The 26,231-nt window shown below is 36.9% G+C and overlaps 1 pseudogene; it reads right to left on the bottom strand.

Annotated features, from left to right (window-relative positions):
* Positions 1 to 20,289: 20,289 nt before the first annotated feature.
* On the bottom strand, positions 20,290 to 23,753 carry LOC139740066 (uncharacterized; annotated as a pseudogene).
* Positions 23,754 to 26,231: the final 2,478 nt, after the last annotated feature.

Here is a 26,231-nt window from a genome sequence, read left to right as displayed (position 1 = left end):
AAAAGTCCAAAAGAGTTTTTGGTAATATAAAGTTCTTACATAAATACATAAAAAATCCCCACTTGGTATTTATACATATCATCCAATTGCAATATTTTCAGGGATAAAAAGAGTGGTGGGGTATGGGCAAGATAAGAGGCATGGGCAATGATTCGTATTGCACGTTTTTGAAGTAGTAATAGTCTTTGAATATGACATTCATGAGCATTACCCCAAACAATTATTCCATAATACAAATAAGGTAAAATTATAGCACTATAAATTGATTTCAAAACAGAATTCGGGAGAAAACTAAGTTTGTACATTACACCAATATTTTTTGATAATTTATTACAATATATAATTAATATGATTTGACCAATTCAACTTATTGTCTACAAAAACTCCAAGAAATTTCAGTGAGGAAACTTGCATGATTTGAGAACCACACATATTAATAGATACAGTATCAATGTTAATTTTTTTCTTTGTAAATATCATAAAATTAGTTTTTGATATATTGATTAATAATTTGTTCATTCGCAGCCAACTTGTAACATATTGCAATTCCTTATTAAAAACCTCTTGTAAAGAATCCATATAATCATGAGACAAAAATATACTTGTGTCATCGGCAAATAAAATGCATTGTAAAATATTAGAAACATTCGGCAAATCATTTATATATAAAAGAAATAAAATAGGCCCAAGGATCGATCCCTGGGGCACTCCACATCTTATGTTTTTATATTCAGAAACATTCTTATCAATTGATACAAACTGCTTACGGTTACTCAAATAACTTTTAAAAAGATTTAAAATAACTCCACGAATACCATACTGATCTAATTTAGCTAAAAGAATATTATGATCAAGCGTGTCAAATGCTTTGCTCAGGTCTAAAAATAAGCCCAGTAAAATTTTCCCGTTGTCTATTGCACAGATCACCTTATGAATGAAATCAATCAATGCAGAAGATGTGGAGTGCCCCGGTCTAAATCCATACTGATTTTTCTTAATAATATTGCACTTTGTCAGAAATTGAATAAGCCTAGTGGAAATACATTTTTCAAAAACTTTGGAGAAAACGGATAAAACTGATATTGGGCGATAATTTGTCATTAAATCAGGGGAACCACTTTTAAAAACTGGTACAACTCTTGCGATCTTCAGTTTATCTGGAAAAATACCAGATTCCATGCACTGATTAAATATTGCACATAAAGGTTTACATATCAAATGAACAGCTCTTTTCACAATTCGCATATCAATATTATCGTATCCAGCACTGACATCATTCTTAAAACTGGTTACAACATCAATTATTTCTTTACAAGTAATTGGTTTAAAAAATGCAGTTGGCTCAACTTTTGTAACATATTGAAGATAATCATACTCATCTGAAACATCAAAAGATGAATTAATATCGCAACCAATATTAACAAAATATGTATTTAACAAATTACAAATCTCTTTCTCATTTATAATTGTTTCATTGTTACACTTAATAGATTTAATGGTTGTTTTCTTATTGCACTTTTTCCCTAAGGCATTATTTATCACATCCCATGTCTTTTTAATATTCCCAGTACTATCAGCTAACTTTTTCTCATAATATTTCTTTTTAGCTAATTTTATCATATTAGTCACTTTATTTCGATATTTCTTATAAAGAGTTTTACGGTAATCATTTGGATTCTTTTTATACAATTTATACATTTTACATTTTTTCCTTATTAATTTACGAATATCATTTGTACACCATACATTATCATTTTTCCTTCGTTTACCACAAACTGAAATCAACGGAAATGATTCATTATATTTGTCAGTAATTAAATCAAAAAAATTATCAAAACTAATATTACCATCATTTTTATCATATTCCCATGACGTCGATTCCAGTGACCGTAAAAAATATACAATATTATTTTCATTTGTATCTCTCTTCATTTGTCTTTGTTGACTTTTAAACAATGAAATTACGCTTTTACAAATACAATATACCGGGAAATGATCTGATATATCAGTTAAAATAATTCCAGAATGGATCTGACAAGAATCATTAGTGAAAATGTTGTCAAGTAATGAAGCGGAAGAGTCAGTGACACGTGTGGGATAATGAACCAAAGGTAACATAGAATTCAATAATAGCAAATCCAAAAATTCATTTACATATTGCACACACCCTATTTTAAGCAAATCAATATTAAAATCGCCCATTAGATAAAAACATTTCTTTTCCTTTTTAACAATATCTAAAATATCATTCAAAGACTCACAAAATTCATTAACTGACTTATTGGGTGGTCTATACACAACACATATCAAAGTAGAAGTATTGCAATTTGTTATTTCTATAAATATACTCTCAAAAAAATCAGTGTTGATATCAAGATCGCATCGGCGATTAAAAGAGATATCTTTATGTACATAAAACCCAACACCTCCTCCGCGTTTAGTTTTGCGACTGTTACCAACGAACTCATAATTGTTAATATTGCACAGTGATAAAGGTGAATTATCATTTAGCCATGTTTCACTTATACCAACAACTTTGATTAGCATAGACAAGGAAGAGAGAAAAAGCGATAAAGCATCAAAATTGCGACATAAACTTCTCACATTAATATGAATACAAGACAAATATTTACTCAAATCTTCATTGAAATATTCATTTTCTACAAAATCATTGAACTCCTCCGGTGTAAAATTTGTTTGAAGTATATCATTGTTAATTCCAGATTCAGGTGGTGATAAAAATTCATTCAGAGTATTGAAATCAATATCATTGAGACATCCGAGAAATCTATGCTTACACGACATTACATGCACATTATTGCACACAAAACACATATATGACACTGGAACATAATGACTAAGAATTTACAAAATGCAGGTACCAAAATTTATATAAAACGAAGTAAGCCTGTAAATCAATACAAAATAATAAACATAAACGGAGAGCTGGATTGAGATACAATCATATACTTTACAGCTGTACTTGTTTGCTGGTCACAAATTCATAGATGCAGGTCGTTTGACATGTATTTAATGACAATCATTTTGTGTTTAATTTCTTCAGGTCTTCTTCACATGTAATCAGTTTTGTGATGTTCTTTCCCCCAGATGCACCAAGAAGGGCGATTACACGGCCATCAGATGACCACGCTGATATCACCTTGTGGGTGTTGCGGGTCTGCGACAGAAGTTTTTGGTTTTTCAACGTCAGATCCTCCACGATAACGATTCCGCTTCCTTTCAACTTTTTGCGATTTTCGATGATCTCTCTTTTCTCCCGGTAGCTGGTGAACTTGACGATGATGGGACGTGGGCGTGACTGGAACGATGAAGCCTCATTGGTCGAATGAGGAGACTGAACAGGTCGCGCAGTCTCACGCGGGCTCCCAGTACTATTCAACTATAAAATAAAAGACGATTTGAATTCATGTACTTTAGAATGCCTTTGGTTTGAATTGCATTATCCAAATAAGCCTTCCATCCTTGTTGGGGAATTTTACAGACCTCCGAATTCTCACCTTGATTTCTTTGACGAATTAGACAAGAATTTGGACTCTGCTCTCTCGGAACCGATGAGTTGTATTATATTAGGTGATTTCAATTGTAATTATATGCCACACCAACATGATGTGAATGCCGAAAAATATTTTATACAAATATGACTAAGTCCGTTAAAGGGGCTGTGAAATCCACGAATTTGAGCTCTGAGAGGGCTAAGATGTGTTAATTCTTTGATAATCTTTCACCAGTTGTTTGTAAAAAGCACCTGTAAGAGAGAAAATCCAATTTTGCTGCCCTGATTTTGTATATGTCCAAGTTCCTAAGCTCCGCCCCTTAAAAAAGTGAAATTTCGACAAATGTGAGTCACGTGACCGAATACGTCATCTCAAGAACCGAAGCTTTCGTAGCAGACGACACTGCTACACGTTAATACGCACACGGCCCATACCTACCCACGTATCGCGTATGTGTACCCCGCTGTTGTGTGTTGATTATTCGCAAGACGTCGGGTTGTTAAACGTTTGATTGCAAAAATATAGTTTGAAGAGATCTTAGCTACACCCTGTAAACGAAGCATTCACACCTTTCCCAACGATCAAAATCTACGAAGAATCTGGACCACACGAGTAAAACTGACAAGGGCCGATTGGGACGGGCCCAGCAGCTCAAGTTTGGTGTACGTGTGCAGCGCCCACTTCCCCGGTCCCGAGGATGCATTCGAAGAGGGGCTGCGTAACCAATTTCAGAAGGCTGAAGCCCGATGCTTTGCCTGTAATTAAACTGCCACTGCAGCATGGCGAATCGTCCGAGTTGAAGATGAGTGGCAACAACAACCAGCCGCTGAGAAGAGGAGGAAAATGAGAGTGAGTACCATAATGACTATCGCCGGTTACGACTACGTTCGTTCGGCAATAAAGTTCGTTCGGCAAGAAATCAAATTATGTAGCAGATCATTCGATGTGAACTACATGAAGGTCATTATATGCATTTCATTTTAACTGTTAAATGTTTTGTTGTTGCTGTTGTTGTTGCTGATTTTATGTATAGATCTGCGTTCTACTTAAAAGTTATTTCTGTCCAATAAATGTTACCTTTTTTTCTTAATAAAAACAAACAAGCAAAAGTCAAAGGGGCAAGTCTGTTTATGGGCATTACCATGGAAATTAATAAATTGTTTGATATCCAGTGGTCAGTTATTTGACCTGTAGATATGGATGGTTTGGTTGAATGGTTGATATCATGAAACCGGTAATGAAATGTAGTGCTAGCTAGATTGGCCTTGTTTATGATTGTAGGGCCTACCTTTTGTGTGTACTTTCAAAAATAAAAAGTAATTGTTTTTGTTTCGATGACATTGCCATTTTTGCCATGGGAATCCTTACCCTAATTCAAGAGAAAAATCCTCTGCCACCTGTACCTGCACGATAAAGGCCAACCGTCAAGTTCTTTTTCTTTTTCTTTTTTGTAATTTTCTTTTTATATATGTACTGTATATACAGTGTATATCTCTCTCTCCCTCTAGCTATGTTATGTATACTGTGATGATCTATTGAACCAAACTTGGACTTCATATCTTAATCTTGTCCATGCCTTAGCCCTATTATATGTGTTAATCTTTTACATTTTTATTTATTTGTACAAAACAAGGCTGATTATAAAATTCTCAAATCCTTGCTTGTACTGCACTCATACTGTTGAATTCATGCACATTTTTTTTTTTAACAAGCAGCAAAGATGAATAGCTTCTCAAATGGTCTTCCTTCTCAAGCACGGTACTCAAAGTGTTACATAATTTGCAGTCATGCAGGGTCACAAAAGAAACATTACAACATGCACTGGTAGGCATTGGTAAGGTCATGCATATATAACTATAAGCTCTCATCTTCCTTCACAAAAGAATCTGTTGTTTTGTGGCCATTGCATCCTTTCGACTGTTGCCCTGCCTGCCCTTGATTACAATGTACCTGTACTGCTGTTTCCAAGCCTGCAAGATCACAGCAAATGTTGAATAATATCAATGTGAGCATGTAAAGTATGTTTTGTTTTGTTTTGTCATTTTAACATCAGATTCTATTACTTTATTATTTCCTCTCTATTTTTTTTTTCTTGAATAACAGAACATTCTCATTTGACTTGAAATAATACTTTCATTTTCAATTATCACATTACCAAGTATCATCTGTGTACAAAGCTTTCTTTCCACAACTGAATTGTAAAGTTCTATATTTGTTTATGATTCTTCGTCTGGCTCTATAGATCGCCTACTGCCAATATTTCCGCTTCCTTTCCCCGTCTCTCTTTCACTCTTCCATCAACCCATTCTTTTCTTATGCGTGATCAATGTATTTGTCAAGTGTCAAATGAGATTTGATTTGAAACACTGCATACTTCATGTGAATTGCACACCATGGCAGTATTTTTTTTTCCGAATTCATATTTACATAGAACAACTAGTGTGTGCATATCTACACTGATGTTCAATGTAGACAAATTTGATATCTTTAATAGAAAAAAAAAGTCTCAAGTATAGTGCTGTACTATGGATTAAAAAACATATGTGACAAAAACATCATTTTTTTTTTAAAGAGTCATCACACTTCATCATCAGTGGATAGTGTGCATTCATAAAATGTGAATTTAATTCCGTCATATTTTATAGTGTGTTATAACGGTAATACAACATTTGTTCCTGTGACCTTGTAACAATTGCTCTGGTGTATTATTTTCTCCAAGGACTTGGGATCAAGGTTAGGATTGTGATAGGAGTAGGGTTTTATAGAGTAATGCTCCTTTGTAGAATTTATGTTTGGTTTAGCATGCAGAATTTCAAGTGAACAATTGTTGCAGGAGCAAATGTCATGGAACCTATGAACCTATACAATTACAAACTGAACAAAATATAATGATCTGAGATTGAAAAGAATGAAATAGCCAAGAAGCTCAACAAATTCAAGTTTGCTGTCTTACCGTGGGCCTACAGGCCATCATAATACAATTTTAGGCGCAGGTAAGAAAAAATGTGAAATATTAGCAAATGTTAAGCTTTGTCGAAAGTTCTAGGTGTTACAAAAAAAAAAAAATCCCACTTTTGATCTTTAATGCAATGTAGTTCCAAAACTAGTACTACAGTACAATCTCAGAGCTTACCTGGTCATATTTTCCCCTACCAGGCCCTACTACTACTATATAGCAGTATCCATCCTGCACAAGTCTGCATGCAATTCAATACCACAGAGTTTACTGGTCTATCCTGCCAGAGAAGTAATACCTGGTACTTGGGTGTAAAAGAAAGAAAGAACATACCTGTACTAATGTAAAATTAATTTCAGGGCCAATAGTATTCATTGTTAGTAGCAAGGTGCAGCCTATATGACAATTCAATGATAAAGTGATAAGTTAGGTTGCTACATAGATGTGCTTCGATCACAATGTAATCTACTATTGCTTTATCTGCTGCTTTCGTTACAAGGTTATATATTCCATTCATTTCAGTACCGGTATAACAGTATTTCTTTGAATTCATGAAATTCTTCCATCGAGATGTTTTTTAATGCAAGTGATTGACAAATTGCCCTACATCGATGTCAATAATTATCTCTATAAATCATCATATTTACATAAACAAGTATATCGATGTACGTGTAGGGCAATTTGTCAATCATTAGCAGTAACAACAGTATTTCTGTTAGCAATTATAGTACATTGAATAAATATCACTTTGAAAACAGACTTCACCATAGTACTAGTAAATCATTTCAGACACAAAAAGGTGACATTTTCACATATTAAAACTTGTATTATTTCACAAATGTTACATATTCGTAAATTAAGGAGCAGTGTCCCAACATAGCGAATAGTGTCATCCGAGTCACGTGATAATTGCCAACAATACAGCATGCATCCAAATCGTTATTTTATGTGTGTGTTGTGTGTGTGTGTGTTTTTTTTTTTTTTTATTCAGTATCAATCATTCATATAATAATATTAACGTTGATGCTGGGGGATAGACAGAAAAACAGCAAAATGACAACTGCAAACTGCATGAGGTTGGAATACATATTATTGAGTCATCCTGGAAAATAAAGTATCAGAAAAAAATAAAAGACAAAAAAAAATCAGAAAAAAAAAAAGAGTCAAGCAACCCCCTATATGCCCAGCCTTTAGCAGAAACCTTGCCCTTTCACCTTGGCATTGGCTGGCGGTAGCACACCAGCTCAGCCCAATTCACGCAACGTTGCAGCAAAACACAGTTGAGTTGAAACAAGTTGCTCCCTCTCTAGCTCTCAGCTCAAAGTTCAAGACAATGGATAGGAAAATGCCAACTGACTACTGCATAGAATTTAGTACTCACGCGAGAAAATTGGGAAGTGCAGCAAATGACGCCTTTTTCTCCAATTTCAACCACCGCCCGTATCCGTAGCGACGTTTACGGAGTGGCTGGCTGCTCCCTCTGTGCCATTCGCGCGGGTGCCCCGCGCCGGTGTCACAGGCGATCCGTTCCGGCCAGTCGATAAGTTCCGCCGGAACTTATCGGCGTACTGTGGCCGGTATATAAGATCCCCCAGATCCAATCGGCGGGATTTTTGCCTCACCGCCGATAAGATCCCCCACCGCCGATTCGTTCCGGGTCTCTACCGTACAATGTATACAAAGTGGTAATGGGGAAACACCCCTTCAGTAAAATGTACTCTTCCAGTCTCCCTCTACAGCCAATGAACTTCTCCAAATCTCTCTGACCAGCCAACCGAACAAAGTTGCCAATTTGAAACCCGGACTACAAAGCGATTACTTTTTTCCCCTCCCTTACTAGTATCTCTTTCATCGTCATGGTGGCCATGGTACAGTTACAGAACTCTGCTCTGTAGAGTTCTGCACGATGTGACGTTGGACATGCCAACCTCTCTCTGATTTGAATCATTTTGAACAGAATAACCGAATGAGTAACTGTAATTGGGATGTTCGGCATGCTTCATGTTAACTACTGTAATACAAGGACCTTCATATTAAACATACTATGAGCTCAAATAGTCCACCTTCATTTTAATGTCTATTTTCAGGGCACAGAGTCTAATCATTTTAGTGCGATATAACGACCAATATGATCGTCAACGTCATACATGCATGTTCGTTTGGTTCATTATTTTTTAAGTTGTAACAACTAAAAATGACGCGATGAATTTTGTTTTTGTGTGTTGAGTTGTCTTTATTATATGTTGTGTCCGTGTGTATGTGCATATGAATGTGTGTGTGTGTGTTTTTTTTTTCCTCTCTATTGGGGAGGCGGTCTATCTATACACAGAGATTACTTCAAACAGGAAAGGTATTCTAAAGAGATACAGTATAGTTTTGGTTGAGATGGGCGATTGAAAATTTAACGTTTTGCAAGACTTGTAATTAGAAAGCACATTTGAAATAGAGAGCGTACGATTCTAAGAGAAATTGAAAGTACATTATACAAAATCGGTTTGGACTGAAGAAAAGACATGTGTAGTGGGCAGATAAGGTGGGTCCATCCTTTAATTAGGGTCTCTTTGTTTATACAATGCGAATAAAAAAAACGCAACAAGATTTGATTTCAAATTTGTGAAGATTGTGTTAACTTTACACCAAAGTGAGTAGCAACATCTTAAAACCATATGATACTCCTCTTCAAAATGATAATTATTTATGCATACACGGTCATGGATGGCTGAGTAATAATTCTTTTTAGACAATGGGTAAATTGGACTTGGGACCAAGTTTAGACCCTGCAAGAATCAATGCACCTTATCAGAAATTAACTTAACAAATTAATGGAATAATGAAATTAATAACCACAACTTACCATTATTTTTTTCGGATATCTCTTTTTAACATTACATCCCATGCCCCTCAACATGGCCACCATTCCTTCCCACACAGAGATTAGCTCTTTTCTACATCTCACGCACAACTCTGCGAATCATTGTGGCTTGATGGCGTAGAGCTTCAAATTCAATGATTCTTTGTCTCAGAGTTGCAATGTCAGGTTGAAGGGTAATGAACACTTTGCTCTTGAGATAACCCCAAAGGGGGAAAAATTGCAAGAAGTCAGATCCAGAGATTCTGGTGGCCAATGGCTGCACACCATGATACAAGGCAATCACCCGATTTCCAAATACCTCAGCCAATCTGTTTCTTACATTTCAACTAGTCGATGGGCTGGTGCGCTATCCTGTGCCCACCATAGGCGTCTGAACACACCCCTTTGTTGCACAGGAAAATTTTCCATTAATTCAGGAATCGCATGTAAATTTAAAATTTGTAAGCATCCATTTTCGTTGCGGTTGTTTTCAAAGAAGAAGGGCCCTATGTATGTCTCACCAGTCTGAACATTAAAAAAAAAAAGTGAATTAAAAAGGATTTATGCTGGTCTCACTAACTGAAACTCAGCCATCCGTGACCGTGTAAGAATAAATAAGATGTCATTGGAAAGAGGAGACTATATGGCTTTATGATGTTGCTACTTACTTTGGAGTAAAGTAAACACCATCTTCACAAATTCGAAATTGAATCTTGTTGCTTTTTTTGTACGCACTGTAGCTACATATAATTATCTCAGCAATTTGAAGCTATAATTTGTGTAAAATGAACTCTGAATTCCTAAAAGAATTGAATGCTGTTTAGTATTGCAGGTTTCTCATTATTTGTTTGTTCTGAACACCACCTTATAGTCAATACTGTACCATCCGTTCAATCTTGAATGTCTTCCCTTTCCATGATAGGGACTGAGGCCCCAAAAAGTATCTTCTGTTAAAAGGGGATGGCTTGTAACTGATCATCGGGAATCAGTGGGAATGCTGGGGGATGATTGTTCCAATCCTTGGGGGATTCATTTAAAAGAGTGCATTTTTTGTTCTGTGAAAAGTATTTGCTTCAGAATGGTCTCATATTCAAGTAATGTGCAGTGTAATGTTTCCGGGTTAGCATGCCTGTACAGTCACGGGGAATTAAACAACACAGTTATACTTGAATATGAGACCGTTCTGAAGCAAATAATTTTCATACAACAATAGATATATCAATGTACTCTTTAATGAATCCTACTGGAATTGGAACAATCTTCCCCGAGCATTCCCACTGATACCCATTGATCAGTTACTAGCCCTCCCCTTGAAAGAAATTAGAGTGCATGCAAAATATGGGGTCATATCACAAACTCACGTAAATTTTCTGACTTCTAGTGATACCCTATAACTTGAATATCCAAAAAGTGCACCTATGTCCGAAATCTGGTGTTCCATAAAAAAAGTTACATTTTCTCTTCGTAAACATTAAGTTTCATTTATATATGTACATACATTTTTAATGGAAACGCATATTATATGCACATGTAAAAGGTGTGAAGCCAATAGTGGCGATGGGATAGACAGAAATTGAAAGAGATAAGAAAATGAAAAACAGCTATAATAAACTACATGTAACATGAATCGACAGGAAACAGACAGAAATATGGCTTTATGTACCCCAAAATTGCATCTTTTTAGATAAAAAGTAAAAAGGGTAAAAGCAGTAGGCTAACAAAGAGAGAAACTGAAAAACAACACAGAATTAGAAATAAAGAATAAAGAAGAGATTTAGAGTGCGAAGGAGAAAAATAAGGAGAAAAGTAAACAAAGGAAAATTTTATTCATCTCGAGTTATAATAGCTTTACATCAACAGCTTAAAATAAAGAAATTTTAATCCATGTATCCATAAATGAATAAATTCAATTCAATTCAATTCGTATACAGCTGTATATCAATAGTTTTTGTATACATGTAGTTGTAAATGTCGGGTTAATGTATTGTTATTATGGTGCATACGTTAATGTATGTTAATGTGAGTGAGTTTCATTTTGTACTCTATGACATGTCTGATTGTGGTGTACCTGTGATGTATTGAATGTAAATTTTGTTGCGATATCCAATGTATAAAGAATTTCCAGAGCGGACAATTTAAGTAATCAATCGATAAATCTCCTCTTCCGTTTATCCTGTTCAGCGTGTAGGCATTCTCTCTCTCTCTCTCTCTCTCTCTCCTTCCTTTAATTTTGTTTTTGCTCTAATCCTTTCATTCGTATATTCCCCTCAGTTTAGTCATGTCACGTTGTTGTCTCTGTTGTTTCTTTCATTTTGTCTTATTTTTTGCATTATGCATAATTACGCACTTGTAATTATAATAAGTATTTTTGAAGATATTTTAGAGTGGTCTAAAATCTACAACCAACGCTTTTTAGTGGATCTCTTAGTTCTCATTTTTACCCTGCAAACATAACTTTGTAATACCAATATGTGTGCATATCTTTATTAGTTTGTTAATTACCAATGAATGTCATACTTTGTAATGTATACTTGCTTATGTTTGCATTTTTGATTTACTTTGTGTTATGTTTTGTTGAAAGAAAAATGAGAATAAAATATATAAATGAAATGAAATCCAAATGCATAGCTCCATTTTAGTCCCCTGCATACACGGCATACACATTAACAATTTGTTTGCAGACTATTAGACCAACATTCTTTTTTTGTTTTGAAGTACAGCTGAACAATAATTTTCTTATCAGAACAAAGCTCACCGAAAAAAAAAAAACATGTTTATTCTTGCTGTACCCTACCAGCAAAACCTCCCTCTCTCTTCCTTCCCACTTCAAGCAGTCTCTTATAAATGTAGGACCTATAACTATAGTATTATCATGCTCTTTCGTTGAACTGTTCTTTGAAGTTTTGTCTATAAATAAAGGCTAATCGTACACTGTCTGCGCAACGGCTCCAGATGATCGACTCGTACGTATTTGTGCATGCTATTTAGCTAATACATTGTAGGCCCTACAGTAATTAATTTCTTCGCGCTACTTGTACGAGGTTATAATACGATTCATTTAAAGGGAAATTATCAGAACGTAAAAATAGGTTTGTCCTTAATATCATTTAAAAAATGAAGAAATAGCTTTCTCAGATTTTTTTGGTTTGGTATCAGCATCCACAATACACAGATATTATTTTGTTTTTAATGAGGCCTACTCGCACAACCCGGATAGGATCGGCGGTTGCGGAACGTTTCTGCGTACGGCCTATTGTGCGGTATATTCGTTCCGCGGAACTAATCGACTGGATTCGACCAGTATATCGGTTCCCCCGGAACCCGGAACGGATCGACTGTGACACCGGCCCGTGCCTGGCCGAGAGTGGGCATGCATGGGCATGGCGCTGCTCAGCTCTGCCACAGTGATGTGTGAGCGAGCTGCTGGTGGCGAGACCGGTGCGGTGCGGATACGGCAAAGATGAAACCATGCGAACAAATATCCAACATTTCCCCAAACATGCGCAAAATTAAATTCCCTCGAAGATGAAATTAGTTGAAGGTACCCTGAATACACCTTTATACATGATAAAATTGATAGTTTTACGGAGATTTACTGACAAAACAACAGCTAAAACTTAGCTGGGCCGAGTTAGCCCACCGCGCGAAATGAACGTGAACCTATGGGGATCGCGAACCGCGATAAAAACGTCTGAAATTTCATTTTTACGTCGTTGTATCCCCCAAAAGTTGGCAAATATTCTTTACAGAAACCACTGAGCACAATTCCATAAAAGTTACGGTTAAAAAAGACGTCACACAGACAAAATAAACTCAAACACAGACAAGCGCCCACGATCACTATCGATACCAACGGGTGGGACAACTCGGCCCACCCTCGACGGGTGGGACGAGTTGTCCCGTGGGCCGAGTTAGCCCGGATCCCGTGAAATACTGTAGTCCACCACTGCACTGTGCACCAGTGTTGCCAGATGGTGATTTCGGGAACCAAAAAGGGTGAAATTTGGTGATTTTTGAAGTTGTTTGGTGACAAAATTTTAGCCTGGTAACCAAATCAAAATTTCGTGATTTTTGGTAACTTTTTGGTGATTTTTAGACCAATGAAAAATAATCACACTAATTGAAAACGAAAATGCATTTTGCAAAAAGTTTTCCCCTTATTTCCTGTAGAAACATAACATGTGCCCCTTTTTGTCAATCGACACACACAAACACTGGATATCCATACACATTGTACACATTTTGCATTTAGTGTGTGTGACTACGGCGCACCGATCATTGCACCGAGACTCGCGCAGAGTGCTTGATTAAGGTTTATTGACATCATATTGTCTTGAAATTGAAGCCTTACCTACGCTTTTCCAAATTTGGTGATTTTTTATGGCTTTTGGTGATTTTTTACAAGCCTTTTGGTGATTTTGCTCTGTTGGGACCTGGCAACGCTGCTGTGCACTCCATTCACCGCCATTCATTTCGTCATAGCCGGTGACTGCTTTCAACCTCCATAGACTTTGCACATACCAGTAGACCACGTCTAGATCTAGTGAAGACGCACAAGCAGAACAAGAGGGGACCGATTGGCGATATTGCGTTTTTGTAGGTTCGGCATTTACTTACAAAATGAGAAATTCGGTAAAAATGTGGGGTCTTTCTTTGTGTTTTCATTCGTGAATCGAATATGTCACGGTAGCTGGCTATGCTCTGTGACTGTGTGAGTGTGAGTGTGATGTGACTGCAGTCATAAATCAATACACTACACTAGTTGCAGTGACAAATGAAATACCATGGGTACTCGATAGCAATGACAATGATATAGATATACAAATAACAGGGTGGTTAGTACTGTACATAATGACAGGCTCAGTTTTTTTTTCCCCAAAAAATAAGAGCATACTGGTTTGGGGTACCTACCTGTATGGCTGTCACTCAAGTCAAAGAAAGCCTTATATAGGTCACCTATGTTCTAAAGTCAAGACAAAGTTCAGTATGGACAAAGAACTTGCTCGTCCTAATTGTGAAGAAAGGCAGTGACATACACTGTAGTCGCAACTCAGTCGCATCAAGGCAGAAGGGCCAGGACCATAAATGCAGACACATCCATGGGTCAATATCAGTAGGTTTGTGTCTACGTGTAATTTTTTATATATATAATTCAGATGCAGACTTCATTTGCAATTTATCCATATGGGCAATTCCACAGTACCAGTACTGTAACTGATGTTACTATACAGTGCTTTTACAACATTCTGTTGTCTGTAGTACTGGTAAAATGCAAATAAAATACCTTTGAATTGTAATTGATATTGCTATCTAAGATATAGGTACCGGTATACAAGGTACATTGTAGTCTTGCTGTGGCTAAAGGAATTAGAATGATAAATTTTGCACCAAATCTGCATTTCTAAAGAACTGCAAGAAAAAAAAATGCATCAGTAACTGATGTTACTGACAATTTTGTCAGTGATCCACTGCCGGGTTTCAAGTCGTACAAGTCCAGGGAGCTTATGGGGGAGGGGGGAGCTACATAGTGCATGACACAAAATTTTGGAGGATGAAATTGGGTGGGTAGCTTTGCATAGTACATGTTCTCCCTCCCATATCGAAGCAGAAAAAAAAATTCCTTGTAAAATCCTAGGGGGTAGAAGTGCACAATGCCCCCCCCCCCCCCCCATAGGTACGGTACAGTTGTGAATGCTTCTACCCACGATCAAGATTGCGTGAGAGTGTTAGATGAGGCATAGCTATTTTGTTAAATGCATAATCTGACATTTTATCGAGCTAAAAAAATTTTAGCTGCATAATATTTTGTCAGGATACGGTACCACTGTACGATAGTGTGGAAAATGTGAACCTGTGATTGAATGCTTAAAGGTGCAGATTTAGTGCTTGAGAGAGTTAAAACCTATACATTTCATTCCATAGTTTCTAGGCTGTTTAAGTTTATTCATCTGAATATATTATCAGGTGCTTGTCAGTCAGCTTGACAAATGAGAATTTCTTATTCTGATTATAGATCATTGCTCAACCATGCTGTAAAACTGCAGGTTGTGAGAATTACAAACATTTTGTATTAAGGAACTGATTTGGCATGTATCCTATGGATTTTTTTTTTTTAATGAAGTTGACCATATATTCTATAAATATGCTTTCTTATTACATTTGTGTTTCTTATTTACTAGCATTTGTCAATTTTGAGCATTCATGGCATATGCCATTGACCAAATCAAAGGCACAATCATGAAATTTTCTTGTTTCACATTACAGATGCTGGATGAGCTTCTTGCTAGCCATGAGCATGATCCCCCTCAGGAATCTCTCCAGCCTCAGGAATTCAATACTATATAAGGATTTGTTCAAACCAGAGACTTTTAAAATTGATTTATTGGTTTCAAATTCTACTTCAGACTCACAACTAGCTGCACTCCACTACAATGCCAATAGCAACTGTCCGCAGGCAACTACCAAGAGTGGGAAAAAGCGGTACAAAGTCATCAAGCCCAAGTATAAGCCTGAGAAAGCATCAGTTAAGGTATGCAAAGGAAAGGTGTCATTCTGTAAGTGAATATAATTTTGTCATTACCCTCTCTACAGGAAAAAAATGATCACAGACCAGAAATAATAATGTACACGGATAAAGAAAGTATGGAAATTAAATTTAGATTACTTGAAACTATAACTCTGCCATGTTGTGATGTGTCTTTTTGTTCATTTGTTGCAATACAAATTCAACACATTTCTTCAAATTCTGAAAGTTCTTTGTCCTTCAATGGCCTGCTTTTTGTCTATTTATGTGTTTTAATATGCAGGCATGGTTTTTGGGGGGTTCTGAGTCACCCTTCCCTCCCCCCCCCCCCCCCCAAAAAAAAAAAAAGAAATACGTAATATTTCATATCTAGTTTGTCAACTTCAGTGGGATCACTTGTTGGTTATCACCTTCCCTTACCTCTCACTTTAATGTTATTGTTTCTTCTGCTATGCTGAAAGAATCACACCATGTCCCTCCACCAGCCCTACCCCCAACCATATACTAGTTAAAACAGAAAAAAAGAAAATCCCACTTTTATTGATATAAGTAATAGCTGAATAGTCTACAATTTAGTTGGAGGTGATTTGAATATGAGAGCATGAATCAGTTTCGTTAAATCAGAGATTAGTTTTAAAGTAAATATCCAGGCTTTGGTCAATTTTAACCCTTTGTACAAAATTGAACTTTACACACAAGAGCCATGTGTATGTGAGTGTGTGCTTTCAATGACCCTGAACAATAGACATGAATACCATGAATACCACTTTTTTCAGAGCTCTGCTCACTAGGCTTCCCGACTATTGCTCCAAGGCACATGAATGCTTTATTAATAATTCATGATGGATTGCCCTAGGCACTGTTACTGTTAGTCTGAATTCATGGTAAAGAGTAACATGCATGCACAGATGAACAAAATCAGCACATGTTTTCATGTGCTTGCATACACTACATTTCAGGATGAATAAAGACTAGCTGTGAAAGTGGAATTTCTCATGAATATGTAATAGACCATTCCAATCCTGACCATTGTTCAGGACCATTGTCAGGGTGTTAACCAAACACTCCCATACACATCTGACCCCTGTGCAAAATTTAAATTTTGTACAGAGGGTTGAAAACAGAGCAGAATCTGAAATCTAACTTCAAAGTGAATCTTGAATTTACTGAATCTGATTTATGCTATCATTTCTAAAGCACCTCTAAAAAAAATTGTACATTAATCAGCTATTGCACATATCAATGTCAGTGTTATCTGATACATACTTTTGAACTATTAAGGATCCAAAGTAGGAAATGCTTTTTTGTAACACCTAGTGTATATATATATATATATATATATACATTGTATATATCATATGTGTGTGTGTATATGTATTTTTTTTCCTTTTTTAATAGAACCATGCTTGTTGATATGTATTTCTAAAACAAATATATACACATTTTTTATGATATTTTCTTTTCTTATGGCAGCCTATGTTCATGACCTCATGGAAGAGGTATCCCGTTGGAGTGTCAACTACAGCGCAAGTGAACTGGAAAAGAAAGATGCCCCACCATTCCTTAGCAGCCAGTACACATACCAGGCCAAGGATGAGCTCATTCGCCAGCATACTAGCCACTTCTGTCTGGATACCTGATTATCCATCCTATAGGCTTTCTTCCTAGTCCTTTCATCCATATGCAAGAAGTATGCTAGACACATAGTAATAGACGAAGGTATCATGAAAACATGAACACTTTTTCATGGTTTCACTCTGGACCCTGTTTTCTGTGATACATGTACATTTACTGTATCATGTTCATAATCATGTTGTATGTTTTGGGAGGCTGTTCTAGCAATAACTTAGCTTATGACACACATATTATCATCTATATATATATATCATATGGATGTCAAGATTATATACAGTGTATGTCATATGATGTAAAATGCACTCCCGTTAGAACAAACATGGTTATAACAAAATTCCAGTTATAACCAAGTAAAAATTTGGGCCGTAACGTTATCCACTTTATGTGTTTTTATTGTTTATTTGTTCGGTTATAACAAAATTTCAATATAACGAAAGAAAACTGCGGGTCCCAAGGACTTTGATATAATGGGAGTCCACTATACAGTCATTCAAGCATGAAAGAGGTTAACTTGTGGCTTGGATTGCATAGTCTTACATTGTTATCATAAAAGTACTCCTAGGTGTACTCAGTTCCTTCCTCTGGCAGATTATCATACACCCGCCAAACATAGTGTGAAGGGGTATGTGATAGGTATCAGTGTGACGTTAGTCGGGCAGGTGATTGACAATTGACATGAAAATTGGTGTTTGTGATGAAATGAAGGTGCAGGTGTGCAAGACTTATTTTTTGTGTGTTTTTCAGACAAAGTGATGCCATGTTAACCAAAGTTTTATCAAAACGTTGTACAGCAATAACTTCCACAGCATTTTAGTAGTTAAGGTCAAAGTTGGTGTTTGTGATGGTCTGTAGCTATTTGTGCAAGACACCCTTTGTGTTTGTACCTGACCAAGCATTAGCCATAGTTTTCTTTTTTATATTTTATTTCAGTTGAGCCAATTACCACACAGTCAAGAGATGATGTACATGTATATTGAAGTACTGTGCAGATATCTAATCACCTTCAACTTTTACAACCTTGCACTTTTTGTGGTCACCAAAAAGAATAGCGGTACAATAAAACAAGGAGTACTCCGCATACAAGCTGTATAAAGAGATTTAACAAAGACAATAATGAAGTTAATGCCAATAACATATAAATGGGAGTTATATTTAGCCAAGGTCAACTGCGATACTGTAAATCAAAGTCACAGAGAAGCATACTGTCAAACTTCATCAGTGGCGAATCCAGAGGGGGCGCAACACCCCTCTTTATTCTTTTTTTTTTTAACAAAAGAAATATAACAAAAAGGGGAGGGGGTTAATTTAGAATGGCGCCTCCCCTTTATGGAATTCATGGATCCGCTCCTGTACATTCACATCTATTTCTATTTTTACTTTCATGTAAATTGTGCACAAAGTTCTTGTTAGTATTGGGCACTAATTTCTCAACATTTTATGAAAGCTTCATTGCAAAGAGATCATGTCAGAGAATGTTGCATTTAGGGTAATAGCATTTAGTTGAGCGCTTTAGATAAAACATGTACAGTGTACATGAAAGAATACCAAGCACAGTTTGTGTTATGAAAGTTTTCTTGACCATGAGTTTGTTTTTTGTCCTTTTCAGATACTATATTTGTTTGATATGATTTCTTTAATTACATAATGTAGCTTTTTTCTTTTTGGATTATTTTTCATATAAATTTCCTTTTGACGTGTTATATGATGAGTACCAACTGTTCTTTGATCATGCAGCTTTTTGAATAATGGAGAAGCTCTTGCCAAACTATGAAGTTGTGTTGTGATTTTTTTTTCCCACTGTTGAATGCACAAAATGAAACTTTTTTGTTGTTGTGTAATATGTGTGTGTGTGTGTGTGTGTCTATTGGTTGTGCATGATTTTGTTTCATGGAACATGTACTCTCTAAAAAAATAACAAGCAAGAAATATGCACTCTTGGAGGATTGAATAAAAAAAAATGAATTCACAGTGAAATTTGAGTGACAATTTTTATTTCCACTTTTGTGGAGTGACCTCAGAGATAACTCCGATTTGACTCTAATTTCACTCAGAATTCACTCTTTTCTCATATTCATTCCTTCAAAAGTGAACATTTTCACTTGTTATTTTTAGAAACTATGTTCTATTATGGTGCTATGGATTATTTTTTTTTTCAACACAGAAACATATATAAAAATCAAACAGAGGGCTTCAGTTGGGGATAGGATTGTGTGCTTGGGGTAATCACACATTTTATTTATCTTGATTGATTGATTGATGTTTATGCCTCTGTTACGAAGTAGTGCGGAAGCATTGTGAGTTTTCAAGTTGTCCGTTCGTCAGTTCACGTGTCCGTCCGTCTGTAATGAATTTTGTGGACAGCGTAACTAACAGTTTAAGGTATAAATCCTAATGAAACTTGGAATGTATAACTGAGTGCATGGGCAAAGTTTTGCCTATCAACATTCAGGTGCACATGCTCAAGGTCAAATGGTCAAGGTCAAATGTTCAAAATTTCTCTATCTCCCCCCCCCCCCCCCCCTTGGAGGTATTTTCTTGAAACTTAGTGTATGCATGTACTACCAAATAAAGATTCTCAACAGACAACATGGGTCATGAGATTAAAAGTCAAAGGTCAAGTTGAAATGTAGAAATTTCTAGTTTTTCTCTATTTCTTGCAAATGCTTCAATTAAGGTATCTTCATTGAAGTTAGTATATGTGAATGTATACTGACTGGCAGTGATTATAGAAACTTTGGGGGTCAGTGGTCAAAAGTCAGCAGTCAAAGGTCAAGGTCAAAATCTGTAAATGTCAGTCTCTTTATGGGTTTTACAGCTGGAATCCCTTGTACTCCTTAGATGGAAATGTTTTGCTGATCATGTTAACCGCAGATGAAGGCAGTGGTACCCGCACAGATCTTCCAAGGAATCTCCAACGCCATCTCGCTAGCTGTCGGTAGGCAACATGGCGGTTTCTCCTGTACAGAAAGGAAAGAAAAAGTACATGTACTCAATTTCAAATTTAGAATGGAGAGAATTAAAAAATCAAAGAAGTTAAATTTTCTTTGATAAATGGCTTCCTTTTCTTTCCCAATGTTTCCTTAATATGCACAGGATATTGATTAGCAATAGTGTGAAATATGCCTTTATGTGATTCTAGATGACTGTAGAGATATATAGTGCATGAATATATTACATGTACACCAGGCTTTCATATTGCCACTGTGGTGAATTTTCAACTAGGGTGGGGGGGGGGGGGGGGTTGGGGGCCAAGGCGACCGAGTGGGAGAGGGTGTGAGAGGGGGTACACCCCCTACGGTAGGGAGAGTTTTGAATATCAGTTCGTGAAATGGCACGCACTGAAAGTCCATATTAGAGGTGTTTTTTTTTTTTTTTTTCTCCCCGATCAAGGGGGATCGAGGGGGGCACGGTCCTGTGACCCCAGCTATGCCAGTGCAAATTACTCATATGTGTACTTGTGCATGTACATTAAATCCACACATGTATACTCAGTAGTGAACATACGCTAGATAATGGCCTAACAACTTCCCTTTAATTCAATAATTTTTTAATTGTTCACATGTTAAGCAAGACACCAATGCTAGATCTGTGTACAGTGTATCCATGAAAATATCAGTCAAAGGCTGCATATGTAACATAGGGCCTATATACACTATTTCTTGTGAATGGGTTTTCACTTTTTTGGCCTAAAAGTTTGGCACAAAAAAACACACGCACACAAACAAACTTGGGTATATGCAAGCATATTTCAAATCTAATCTACAGTATAACTAAAATTCTTATAAAACACCCAAAAAATAATAACAAAAACATAAAAACACTTACTTGTTGTCTGTGGCATCACCTCTGGCATCTTCATCATATTGTTGTTCGTATACTGATAGCACATGGTACGCAGTCTCTAAGTGTAATACATATTCATCCAGGCAAAAATGGTCTTGAACCCTAGGTGCATGGTGATGCAATCCAAGTCGTCGCCAGCAAAAGAGTCCATCTTTTCCACCACTCGTGCAATTTCTTTGCAGCACACAGACTCCTTGACCGTCGGCATGGCAACACATCCTCCACTGCATGAGCACCTGAACAAAGGACAGAAATGGGGGATCAAGGAAATGAGGATTATTGCTTGCTTTCTGAAATAAAAAATGTGTGACAAAAATAACTTTTTCGATTCAAAATAACCATTTTTAGGAACACTTCCAGTATCATATTACATATGACCTCTTTCCTGAGTTTCCATCTGCTATTATGCAAGGTTGAAAAAAGTGTGTATAGCTACTGAGTATCCCTCTTGTGTGAAATGTACACGAGATATTATGTCATTGAGGCATGGTTTGCAATATATTACAAGTTTGCCAAAATTCATTATCATGCACCACGGGCCAATATTTGCAATCCTCCCCCCCCCCCCCCCCATGTATAAATACACTAGTATTAAATACTCGTAGAGTAAGAAAAAGATGTATGTAAATCAATGAATTTAAATGAAGTAAAAACAAAATCATAATACTAGATGATACTAGATGAAACAAAAAATTAACACTTTGCTCTGAAATTTAATGATCAGAGTTTGTCTCTTTAGTTGACGTAAACATTGATTAAAAATATTACAATTGCTGAAGAAAAAGAAAAGAATTTCCACATAGGGGGGCCTAGCCCTATGTGAGGTCTAAACTCTAATAACGTTATAGATAGATCTAACAATGTTAGAACCTAGGTAGCCTACATGCAGCTACATGTAGGGCCTATTCTGCTGTAAGATTTTCAGGACAAGCAATAAAATGCAGGGTTGCCAACACTGGAAACTTATCTAGTTGAGAGTATGTGAGACTCCCATAGGCCCATGCTATAATTCAGGAGTCAAAATGAGTGAGATCAATAGAAATGCATGCAAATGAAATAAGAGTGAGAAAGGACCAAAATGAGTGAGTCTATCAAACGGCTCAACGCTCAATGCATGAGAGTTGGCAGCCCTAAAATGCCTGATTAAAATTCTGTTCATTGTAAGAATGCACATAAATTTCAGATTTAGGTTTTATGATCAGATAAAGAGCAGGGATAATTAATGAAATGAAACATCATCATTCATCAGCATGAGCCCAGTGCAGTCACTGTGCAGTCACTGCAGTCACGTCTTGCACGTTGCAAGATTAGGCGCAGCTGTTGTTTGTAAATGCATCAGCATCGGGAAACCGCCGGGGCTGAGCTGGTGGGAGCCCGATCAGGTTTATACATAATTCCCTATTGGCTATAGTATACCCAATGATTAGTCCACAATAAAAAATGTTTTGTTGTTGTTGTTTATTTTCTATACAGAGTCCAGCCCATTACCATAAAATCAACATCATAGCTTATGCAAATGTGATTGCTGAGCGAAACAAATCTCAATTCTGCTCATTCAGTAACGAGTTCCTAGGCCAGCTCATGAAAAAAAAAAAAAAAACAACGATAAATCTACGCCAACGCTAAACCCGGTACCCCGAATACATCGATAGTACGGCCATGCATGGCGCGGCCAGCTTGCCGAGCGGCCAGGCTCGGCTGACAGTGACTGTGCACGGCTATGGCAAGCGCGCATAGCTCCCCAGGCCGATTGGGTAATGCACGTCGAAGCCGCAAAAGTACGGGTAAGGGGCAAATTGGTAACTAGGGAACTACAGAAAAAACAGTAGAATTTCAATTAAATGAAAATCAACAGTTTAACTTACCAATCTCTGTTGCCCAGCCTCCTCTCAATGTCTTCTGGCTCATTCTCGTCTTCACCTCCGACTGCACCTTCATCTTCCACTTTATTTTCGAGCTCGGGCTCAAACTGTAGCCGTATAGGGCCTTATATCTGCACGCTGAGTAGGCAGAATAAAACTGGAATTTGGTCATAAAATTCAGCAAGACTGTCATGTTCGGAATCTGAACTGGAAGAGTGACTTGCGCTCTCTTCCATACTACTGTCGATTTAAAGCCTCAAGGGTTATTCATAAGAAGAATAGCTAAACAAGTTAGAGGTCTCACTAGTTGTGTTGCTATCCGCTAACAGAACTACGTGCTATAATACAGCTGAGTAGCGTCTGCATGCTCGGCCGGTGTAGCGGCAGATAGCGTTCCGCGGCGTTTTTTGTTCTAAAACTGTATCCGCCGGCAGATCGTGTCCTAACACTTATATGATATTGGATGGCCTTGAGATTAATACAAGGAATTATTATCCATACAGAGGATTTTTAGAGCCCAAATACAAGTGTTATTTTGTTGACGCACCTCATAACCTCCGACCCACATAGAAGGTTTGTTGTACTCGACCAATAATTTTGGCCGAGGCGACCAATATTTAAAATATTGGAGGGCAAGAGGGGATTCCCCAAAGTTTTTTATAAACTGCACCGTGATTGGTTGAGATATATACGAGATGACCTGAAATATGAAGTAAAAACGTCTGTGATTGGTCAATCATGAATTAAGTAGAATATCGTTTCTTCTAAAATTCTGTGTTTATACAAACAAATTTCATATATCAATTAGTTGAAATTGTTTTTTACACAATTTTTCAAAATATTACTTTCATAACAGGAAGTTAAATTTAGGTTTGATGAAAACAAGTTGCATTTTTTTTTTTTTTTTTTGTGCATGCAGGCGCAAGGCGACGATTGATCTGCAGCTCTGCATACTCAGCGTTACTGCACTGCTAGATAGCCCGCGCGCGATATAATGTAGCCGGCCGGCCGCCGCCGCTGCGCTTGCATTTGCATGCGCGATATGCATATTACAGTTACTGTACATTTACGTACGTGTGTACAAGTACGTTATATACAGCACAGTAGGACTAGTTGTGGTAGTAGTAGCCTAATTCGATCTTTCACGATCTACGGTAGATGTGACGTGAATTGTTTCTGAGATCTCGGATACAAATACATCTAATTCTGGTCTAAATTAGCTAGATATCGGTCTAACAGTAACATGACGGCTACCTTGGATGATAGATCACTGTTTTATCAGAGACTGAAGTGGATTAACTTGCACTGAAGAGTGTACATGTTCCATACCCCATGTCAGGATCACTACACAGTAGGAACAGCACTCGGAGTCGGAGACAGAAAGGGTAGGACTAAGTGAAAACATTCTTTGCTAAAATCCTCTGTAGGATAATAATGATGATATTGAAATACAAGGAAATATTGGATTCGCTAAGCAAAATATTGGACTCGTCTTCGACTCGTCCAATATTTGTGCATAGCTCGTCCAATATTTCCTTGTATTAATCTCAAGGCCATCCAATATCATATAAATATTGGACGAGCTATGCACAAATATTGGACGAGTCGAAGACGAGTCCAATATTTTGCTTAGCGAGTCCAATATTTCCTTGTATTAATCGAAAATAGGACATTCAATATCATCATTATTATCCTACAGAGGATTTTAGCAAAGAATGTTTTCACTTAGGCCTACCCTTTCTGTCTCCGACTCCGAGTGCTGTTCCTACTGTGTAGTGATCCTGACATGGGGTATGGTACATGTACCGGTACACTCTTCAGTGCAAGTTAATCCACTTCAGTCTCTGATAAAACAGTGATCTATTATCCAAGGTAGCCGTCATGTTACTGTTAGACCGATATCTAGCTAATTTAGACCAGAATTAGATGTATTTGTATCCGAGATCTGAGAAACAATTCACGTCACATCTACCGTAGATCGTGAAAGATCGAATTACTACTACCACAACTAGTCCTACTGTGCTGTATATAACGTACTTGTACACACGTACACGTACGTAAATGTACAGTAACTGTAATATGCATATCGCGCATGCAAATGCAAGCGCAGCGGCGGCGGCCGGCCGGCTACATTATATCGCGCGCGGGCTATCTAGCAGTGCAGTAACGCTGAGTATGCAGAGCTGCAGATCAATCGTCGCCTTGCGCCTGCATGCACAAAAAAAAAAAAAAAAAAAAATGCAACTTGTTTTCATCAAACCTAAATTTAACTTCCTGTTATGAAAGTGATATTTTGAAAAATTGTGTAAAAAACAATTTCAACTAATTGATATATGAAATTTGTTTGTATAAACACAGAATTTTAGAAGAAACGATATTCTACTTAATTCATGATTGACCAATCACAGACGTTTTTACTTCATATTTCAGGTCATCTCGTATATATCTCAACCAATCACGGTGCAGTTTATAAAAAACTTTGGGGAATCCCCTCTTGCCCTCCAATATTTTAAATATTGGTCGCCTCGGCCAAAATTATTGGTCGAGTACAACAAACCTTCTATGTGGGTCGGAGGTTATGAGGTGCGTCAACAAAATAACACTTGTATTTGGGCTCTAAAAATCCTCTGTATGGATAATAATTATATGATATTGGATGGCCTTGAGATTAATACAAGGAATTATTATCCATACAGAGGATTTTTAGAGCCCAAATACAAGTGTTATTTTGTCGACGCACCTCATAACCTCCGACCCACTTAGAAAGTTTGTTGTACTCGACCAATAATTTTGGCCGAGGCGACCAATATTTAAAATATTGGAGGGCAAGAGGGGATTCCCCAAAGTTTTTTATAAACTGCACCGTGATTGGTTGAGATATATACGAGATGACCTGAAATATGAAGTAAAAACGTCTGTGATTGGTCAATCATGAATTAACTAGAATATCGTTTCTTCTAAAATTCTGTGTTTATACAAACAAATTTCATATGTCAATTAGTTGAAATTGTTTTTCACACAATTTTTCAAAATATCACTTTCATAA

This window comes from Diadema antillarum, unplaced genomic scaffold (assembly GCF_040938485.1).
Source record: "Diadema antillarum isolate AM-2024a unplaced genomic scaffold, OU_Dant_1.0 seq00000830_RagTag, whole genome shotgun sequence".
Lineage (NCBI taxonomy): Eukaryota > Metazoa > Echinodermata > Echinoidea > Diadematoida > Diadematidae > Diadema > Diadema antillarum.
This window is presented reverse-complemented; position numbering and strand designations above follow the sequence as displayed.